Here is a 9,543-nt window from a genome sequence, read left to right as displayed (position 1 = left end):
AACAAGTTCCAGAGCAAGACATACCACGCAAATTCTCCAGCAATGCAGGAACATAGCCCTGAGCTTCAAAATACAGGCTGCCCAAAGTCACATCAATCCCATAGACATCTCAAAACTCATGACTGGACACTTCTTTGCACTCTAGAGAGAAGAAATCCAGCTCCACCCACCAGAACACTGACACAAGCTTCCCTAACCAGGAAACCTTGACAAGCCACCTGTCAAACCCCACCCACAGCAAGGAACCTCCACAATAAAGATGAAACACAAACTGCCAGAATACAGAAAGGCCACCCCAAACACAGCAATCTAAACAAGATGAAAAGGCAAATACTCAGCAGGTAAAGGAACATGATAAAGGCCCCCCAAAAAACAAACAAAAGAGGAGGAGATAGGGAGTCTACCTGAAAAAGAATTCAGAATAATGATAATAAAAACGATCCAAAATCTTGAAAACAAAATGGAGTTATAGATAAATAGCCTGGAGACAAGAATTGAAAAGATGCAAAAAATGTTTAACAAGGACCTAGAAGAAATAAAAAAAAGAGTCAGTCAATAATGAATAATGCAATAATGAGATCAAAAACACTCTAGCGGGAACAAACAGAATAACAGAGACAGAAGATAGGATACATGAGGTAGAATATAGAATGGTGTAAATAAACTAAGCAGAGAGGAAAAAAGGAAAAGAATTAAAAGAAATGAGGACAACCTCAGAGACCTCTGGGACAATGTCAAATGCCCCAACATTCAAATCATAGGAGTCCCAGATTAAGAAGACAAAAAGAAAGGCCATGAAAAAATACTCGAGAGGATAATAGTTGAAAACTTCCCTAAAATGGGGAGGGAAATAGTCACCCAAGCCCACGAAACCCAGAGAGTCCCAAACAGGATAAACCCAAGGCAAAACACCCCAAGACACATATTACTCAAATTAACAAAGATCAAAAACAAAGAACAAATATTAAAAGCAGCAAGGGAAAAACAAAAAATAAGACACAAGTGGATTCCTATAATGATAAAGGCTGATCTTTCAATAGAAACACTTCAGGCCAGAAGGGAATGGCAGGACACACTTAAAGTGATGAAAGAGAAGAACCTACAACCCAGATTACTGTACCCAGCAAGGGTCTCATTCAAATATGAAGGAGAAATCAAAAGCTTTACAGACAAGCAAAAGCTGAGAGAATTCAGCACCACCAAACCAGCTCCTCAACATATGCTAAAGGATCTTCCTTAAACAGGAAACACAGAAAGGGTTTATAAACTTGAACCCCGTCACCCCCAAAAAAAGGTAAATGGCAATGGGATCATACTTACTAATAATTACCTTAAATGTAAATGGGTTGAATGCCCCAAACAAAAGACAAAGAGTGGCTGAATGGATACAAAAACAAGACCCCTATATATGTTGTCTACAAGAGACCCACCTCAAAACAAGGGACACATACAGACTGAAAGTGAAGGGCTGGAAAAAGATATTCCATACAATAGGCCACCATCACTGTAATACCAAAACCAGACAAAAATGCCACAAAAAAAGAAAACTACAGGCCAAGTATCACTGATCAACATAAATGCAAAAATCCTTAATAAAATTCTAGCCAACAGAATCCAAAAACATATTAAAAAGATCATACATCATGACCAAGCAGGCTTTATCCCAGGGATGCAAGGATTCTTCAATATCCACAAATCAATCATGTAATACACCATGTTAACAAATTGAAAGATAAAAACCATATGGTTATCTCAATAGATGCAGAGAAAGCCTTTGACAAAATTCAACATCAATTTATGATAAAAACCCTCCAGAAAGCAGGAATAGAAGGAACATACCTCAACATAATAAAAGCTATATATGACAAAGCCACAGCAAACATTATCCTCAATGGTGAAAAACTGAAAGCATTTCCCTTAAAGTCAAGAACAAGACAAGGGTGTACAGTCTCATCACTACTGTTCAACATAGTTTTGGAAGTTTTGGCCACAGCAATCAGAGCAGGAAAAAAAAAAAAAAAAGGAATCCAGATTGGAAAAGAAGAAATAAAACTCTCACTCTTTGCAGATGACATGCTCCTCTATGTAGAAAACCCTCCACCAGAAGATTACTAATCGATGAATATAGTAAAGTTGCAGGAAATACAATTAACACACAGAAACCCCTTACACTCCTATACACTAACAGTGAGAAAACAAAAAGAGAAATTAAGGAAACAATTCCATTCATGATTGCAAAGAAAAGAATAAAATGCTTAGGAATATACCTACCTAAAGAAACAAAAGACCTATATATAGAAAGCTATAAAACACTGATGAAAGAAATCAAAGAGGACACAAATAGATGGAGAAATATACCATGTTCCTGTATTGGAAGAATCAATATAGTGAAAATGAGTATACTACCCAAAGCAATCTATTCAATGCAATCCCTATCAAGCTACAAAAGGTTTTTTTTTTTTTTTTTTTTTTTCCCCAGAGAACTAGAACAAATAATGTCACAATTTGCATGGAAATATGAAAAAAACCTTGAATAGCCAAAGCAATCTTGAGAAAGATGAATGGAATTGGAGGAATCAACCTGCCTGATTTCAGGCTATACTACATAGCTACAGTCATCAAGACAGTATGGTACTGGTACAAAGACAAATATAGATCAATGGAACAAAATAGAAAGCCCAGAGATAAATCTATGCACCTATGGACAGCTTATCTTTGACAAAGAAGGCAAGAATATACAATGGAGAAAAGACAATCTCTTTAACAAGTGGTGCTGGGAAAACTGGTCAACCACTTGTAAAAGAATTAAACTAGAACACTTTCTAACACCATACACAAAAATAAACTCAAAGTGGATTAAAGTTCTAAATGTAAGACCAGAAACTCCTAGAGGAAAACATAGGTAAAACACCCTCTGACATAAATTACAGCAGGATCCTCAATGACCCACCTCCCAGAGTAATGGAAATAAAAGCAAAACTAAACAAATGTGACTTAACTAAACTTAAAAGCTTTTGCATAATGAAGTAAATTATAAGCAAGGTGAAAAGACAGCCTTCAGAATGGGAGAAAATAATAGCAAATGAAGCAACTGACAAAGAATTAATCTCAAAAATATACAAGCAGCTCATGCAGCTCAATTCCAGAAAAATAAATGACCCAATCAAAAAATGGGCCAAAGAACTAAATAGACATTTCTCCAAAGAAGACATACAGATGGCTAACAAACATATGAAAAGATACACTCATTATCAGAGAAATGCAAATCAAAACCACAATGAGGTACCATCTCACGCTGGTCAGAATGGCTGCTATCCAAAAGTCTACAAACAATAAGTGCTGAAGAGTGTGTGGAGAAAAGGGAACCCTGTTACACTATCGGTGGGAATGCAAACTAGTACAGCCACTATGGAGAACAGTGTGGAGATTCCTTAAAAAACTGGAAATAGAGCTGCCATATGACCCAGCAATCCCACTGCTGGGCATACACACTGAGGAACCCAGAATTGAAGGAGACACGTGTCACATGTACCCCAATGTTCATCACAGCACTGTTTATAATATCAAGGACTTGGAAGCAACTAGATGTCCATCAGCAGACAAAAGCTGTGGTACATATACACAATGCAATATTACTCAGCCATTACAAAGAATACATTTGAATCAGTTCTAATGATGTGGATGAAACTGGAGCCTATTATATAGAAGTAAGCCAGAAAGAAAAACACCAATACAGTATACTAATGCATATATATGGAATTTAGAAAGGTGGTAATTATAACCCTATATGTGTGACAGCAAAAGAAACACAGATGTATAGAACAGTCTTTTGGACTCTGTGGAAGAAGGCGAGGGTGGGATGATCTAAGAGAATAGCATTGAAACATGTATATTATCATATGTGAAACAGATCACCAATCCAGGTTCGATGCATGAGACAGGGTGCTCAGGGCTGGTGCACTGGTATGACCCAAAGGGATGGGATCGGGAGGGAGGTAGGAAGGAAGTTCAGGATGGGGAACACATGTATATCCATGGCTGATTCATATCAATGTATGGCAAAACCAGTACAATATTGTAAAGTAATTAGCCTCCAATTAAAAGAAAACAGAAAAAAAAGGTCAGACTGTCAGGCTTCCTTCCTGAAGGAAGTATAACAATGCCTGTAACAGAAAATAAAATTATTTCTAAATAAAAAGAGAGAGAGAGAGAGAGATTACAAATCCTGGTGAAGATGTGGATAAAAAGGAGCACTTGGTGCATTATTGGGAATGCACAAATTGGAATATACATTGGTGCAGCCACTGAAAAACAACATGGAACTTCCTCAAAAATTAAAAGGAGAATTACCATATGATCCAGTGATTCCACTTCTGATTATATATACAAATGAAGTAAAATCACTGTCCTGAAGAGATATCTGCATGCTCCTTGTGGCATTATTTACAATAGCGAAAACATGGAGGAAATGAGTGAAATTGGTGAAAAGGTACAAATTTCTAGTATAAGATGAATAAGTCTTGGAGATGTAATGTAGAGCATGATGACTATAGTTAACAGTGTACAGTATGTATATATATGCTGCTGCTAAGTCACTTCAGTCGTGTCCGACTCTGTGCAACCCCATAGATGGCAACCCCCCAGGCTCCCCTGTCCCTGGGATTCTCCAGGCAAGAACACTGGAGTGGGTTGCCATTTCCTTCTCCAATGCAAGAAAGTGAAAAGTGAAAGTGAAGTCTCTCAGTCGTGTCCAACTCTTCATGACCCCATGAACTGCAGCCCACCAGGCTCCTCCATCCATGGGATTTTCCAGGCAAGAGTACTGGAGTGGGGTGCCATCGCCTTCTCCGATGTGTGTATATATATATTCTATGATTCTAGTTATATAAAAGTATAGAAAATACAAACCAGTCTCTTGTGACAGAGAAAAGGTGGAGCAAGAGTGAGGAAGGAGACAGAAAGGATAAGGAGGGAGAGATTGCAAAAGAACATGAGGATAATAATAATAATAAAGAGAGGACATGAGGAAATGACTAGTGGGAAGACGAGGTAAGCTCCATTCAGTGCTTTGTGGTAACCTAGAAGGGTGGGATTGGGCAGGGGAAGTAGAAAGAAGATCCAATTGTTGCAGGAAAGGGGACCCCTTCCAGGGCCCGAAACTGGGCTCTTGTCTAACACTCAGAAATGAATTGTCCGAGGAGACACATCTGCTGACAAAGCAGGAGATTTTATTGGGAAAGGGCACCCGGGTAGAGAGCAGTAGGGTAAGGGAACCCAGGAGAACAGCTGTGTCTCATGGCTTGCAGTCTTGGGTTTTATGGTGACGGGATTAGTTTCTGGGTCGTCCTTAGCCAATCATTCTGACTCAGAGTTCTTCCTGGTGGTGCACACCTTGTTCAGCCAAGATGGATGCCAGAGAGAAGGATTCTGGGAGGTGGGCAGATAGATGGTGTCTCCTTTTGACCTTTCCCAAACTCTTCTGGTTGGTGGAGGCGTATTAGTTCCCTGTTCCTTACCAGGACCTCCTACCATAAAACAACTCATGCAAATGGTTACTATGGTATCTGGCCAGGGTGGGTGGTTTCAATCAGTGTGCTTCCCCTAACACAATACAGAGGGGATATATGTATAAATATAGTTGATTCACTTCATTGTACAGCAGAAAGTAACACAATATTGTAAAGCATATATACCTCAATAAAAATAAATAAATATTTTTTTAAAGAAAAAAGAACATGAGGAAACTTTGGGGGCTGATCAATATGTTAACCGTCTTGATTGTAGTAATGATTTCTCAGGTACGATATGTCAGAAGCTATTAAATTGTGTGCCTTTGAAAAAGTATAGTATAGTATATTTTATTGTATGCCAGTTATATGTTTTTAGGTGTGGATAAAAGATAAAGGAAAACAGTGAGCCACAGATCACAGTCACTATTGACTGAGTCAAAAGCTGATCTGATACTATCCAGAAGACTCACAAATTTCTGCTGCCTAGGACCTGCTCACCAGAGAAGGCAATGGCACCCCACTCCAGTACTCTTGCCTGGAAAATCCCATGGATGGAGGAGCCTGATGGGCTGCAGTCCATGGGGTCGCAAAGAGTCGGACACGACTGAGAGACTTCACTTTCACGTTTCACTTTCATGAATTGGAGAAGGAAATGGCAACCCACTCCAGTGTTTTTGCCTGAAGAATCCCAGGGACGGGAGAGCCTGGTGGGTTGCCGTCTATGGTGTTGCACAGAGTTGGACACGACTGGAGTGACTTAGCAGCAGGACCTGCTCACAGACACCACTCTCCCTAAAATCCTCTTTTCTGTTCTTATGAGCCTGCTTTGTTCCTCACAGCTACATGTAATCTTATAATAAGATTATTCATAATCTAGAAAAAAAAAACAATGAAAATTAAAAAGAAAACAACGAGAATCAGAAGACAAGCTACAGATTGGGATACAATATGTATCTGTGCAAAAGAGACATCTGATAAAGGACTGGCATCCAAAGTATACAAAGAACGCTTACTACTCAACAATAAGAAAATAACTCAATTAAAACATGGGCTAAAGGCCTTAACAGACACCAACACACCTAATAGGATAGCCAACACCCATAACACTGATAAAACTGAATGCTTGCAAGGATGTAGAGTGACAGGAGTTCTCATTCATTGCTGGTGGAAATGCAAAATAGTACAGCCAAGAAAGTTTAGTGGTTTCTTATAAATTAAACATACTCTTTAGTATATGTCCTGCCAAAAAGAGCACTGAATTAAGCATACTCTTAACATATGATCTAGCAATCATGCACCATGGTATCTGCCCAAAGGAGTTGAGAGCTTCTGTGTGTGTGTGAGTCGTTTAGTCATGTCCAACTCTTTGAGAGTCCATGGGCTGTAGCCCACCAGGCTCCTCTGTCCATGGGGATCCTCCAGGCAAGAATACTGGAGTAGGTTGCCATTCCTTTCTCCAGGGGATCGTCTCTTGCATTACAGGTGGATCTTTTATCATCTGAGCCACCGGGAAAGCCCCATCGAGAGCTTATGTCCACACAAAAATATGCACACAGATGTTTATAGCAGCTTTATTCATAATTGCCAAAGCTTGGAAGAAGCCAGTATGTCCTTTGGTAGGTAAATAGATAAAGAAGCTGTGATATATCCAGGCAATAGAATATTAATTCATCCCTAACAAAAAATGACCTATCAAATCCTGAAAAAAACATGGAAGGACCTCCTTAAGTGAATATTATTATACTAAGTGAAAGAAGCCAATCTGGAAAAGGCTACATACTATGTTTCCAAATATATGACATTCTGGAAAAGGCAAAAGTATGGAGATAGTAAAAAGATCACTGTTTGCCAGGGGTTAAAAGCACAGGAAAAGATGATTGACTAGGTGAGGACACACAGAGGATATGTAGGGCAGTGAAAGGATTCTGTTTGATTGTATAATGGTGGATACATGTCATTATACATTTTTCCAAACCCACTGAATGTACAACAGCAAGACTTAACCCTGATGTAAACTATGGAAATTAGGTGAGAATAATGGGTCAATGTAGGTTAATCAGTTGTAACAAGTATACCACTCTGGTGGGGGAGACTGATAAAGGGGGAAGCTATGCAGAACTAAGATCATGGGATCCAGTCCCATCACTTCATTGTGAATAGATGGAGAAAGAGTGGAAACAGTGGCAGACTTTATTTTGGGGGGCTCCGAAATCACTGCAGATGGTGACTGCAGCCATGAAATTAAAAGACGCTTACTCTTTGGAAGAAAAATTATGACCAACCTAGACAGCATATTAAAAAGCAGAGACATTACTTTGCCAACAAAGGTCTGTCTAGTCAAGGCTATGGTTTTTCCAGTAGTCATGTATGGATGTGAGAGTTGGACTATAAAGAAAGCTGAGTGCCAAAGAATTGATGCTTTTGAACTGTGGTGTTGGAGAACTCTTGAGAGTCCTTTGGACTGCAAGGAGATACAACCAGTCCATCCTAAAGGAGATCTGTCCTGAATATTCATTGGAAGGACTGATGTTGAAGCTGAAGCTCCAATACTTTGGCCACCTGATGCGAAGAAATGACTCATTTGAAAATACCCTGATGCTGGGAAAGATTGAAGGTGGGAGGAGAAGGGGATGACAGAGGATGAGATGGTTGGATGGATAACTCAATGGACAAGAGTTTGAGTAAACTCTGGGAGTTGGAGATGGACAGGGAAGCCTGGCATGCTGCAGTCCTTGGGGTCATAAAGAGTCAGACACGACTGAGTGACTGAACTGAACTGATGGGGCGACAAGGTCTACATGAAAAATCTCTGTAATTTTCTGTCAATTTTGTGGTGAACCTAAAGCTGCTTCAAAAATATAAAGCCCTTAACAAAAGACAACAACAAAAAAACATTAGTTGTATTTCAAAAATTAATCATAGCATATATTCCAATTTGGGACATGAAAAACGTAGAAACATCCAATCTATAGGAGACAGATTAGTCAATAAACACTAAAACAAAGGAAAATTTTAAGTAGGAAATCCAGTTTTATTATATTTTTAATAGTTTCTATGCAAATCATATATAACTCCTATAAACAAAAAAAGTATTTTAAATGTTTTGTCTAATCATTGAGTTCTTTTCTTTCTGATTCCGTCCTATTATCACCATGTTTCAATGGAACCCTACATGTCCATACTCAAGCTTGTTGAGTACTCTGATAATTTATTGTAAAAATTAAGAGGATATGTGTTTCAATTTTCAGTTACCTCATTTTTTATTCTAGTGAATTAAATATTCTCTCCCTCAAATATTAAGATTTAACAATCATTGTATTTTGCATTTATGGAATTTAAAAACTTTTTCTAATGATAGTTCTTTTAATATTTTCAAAATCTTTTGTGCAAGAATTTGAGAGACTCTAATATGTAGTACCATGAAATGTACTAGAGGAATAGAAAAATAATATATATTCTCATGCCAAATTCTAGTGAAGAAAACAGCTATATTCACAAATACCTATAATATAGCACTGATATAGAAATGACTACTGGACCCAGGATTTGACCATTTTAGAGATTTTTGGTAGTATAAAATATTAATTTAGTAAAGTGTAACAGTCAAAAATGAGCTACATGTAAAAGCTGCCATATTCCTATTAGTTCCCTTGCACGTCACTAAAGGAACCCTTTCTTCTTTTTGGTTGCTATTACCTATTTGTCTTATATAATGTGATCAGAAAATGAAATGTGTCCCTGCTACATGTGACATTATCAAAGCTACTTCCCTTAGTGCAGTCCTGATCTGAGAACAGAGCAGTATTCCAGAGACTCAGTTCAATTGCTCCCTGCTCTCAGGAGACTCCGATTATACATTGAGGGATAATTAATCACCCTAAGGACTCTATACTAACTTTTATAGAAGTCCTAAAAATGTGCACATCCTTACCATCTGTGGCTTTGCTATCTTGGAAACTGCTGTCCACTTCTACACATCCTTTCTTCCCTGAGAAAGGTGGTCTTCTCACATACCATGGACTTTGATGCTCTG

This window comes from Bubalus bubalis, chromosome X (genome assembly GCF_019923935.1).
Source record: "Bubalus bubalis isolate 160015118507 breed Murrah chromosome X, NDDB_SH_1, whole genome shotgun sequence".
In the NCBI taxonomy this organism is placed as follows: Eukaryota; Metazoa; Chordata; class Mammalia; order Artiodactyla; family Bovidae; genus Bubalus; species Bubalus bubalis.
Note: the sequence above shows the minus strand (reverse complement) of the source record.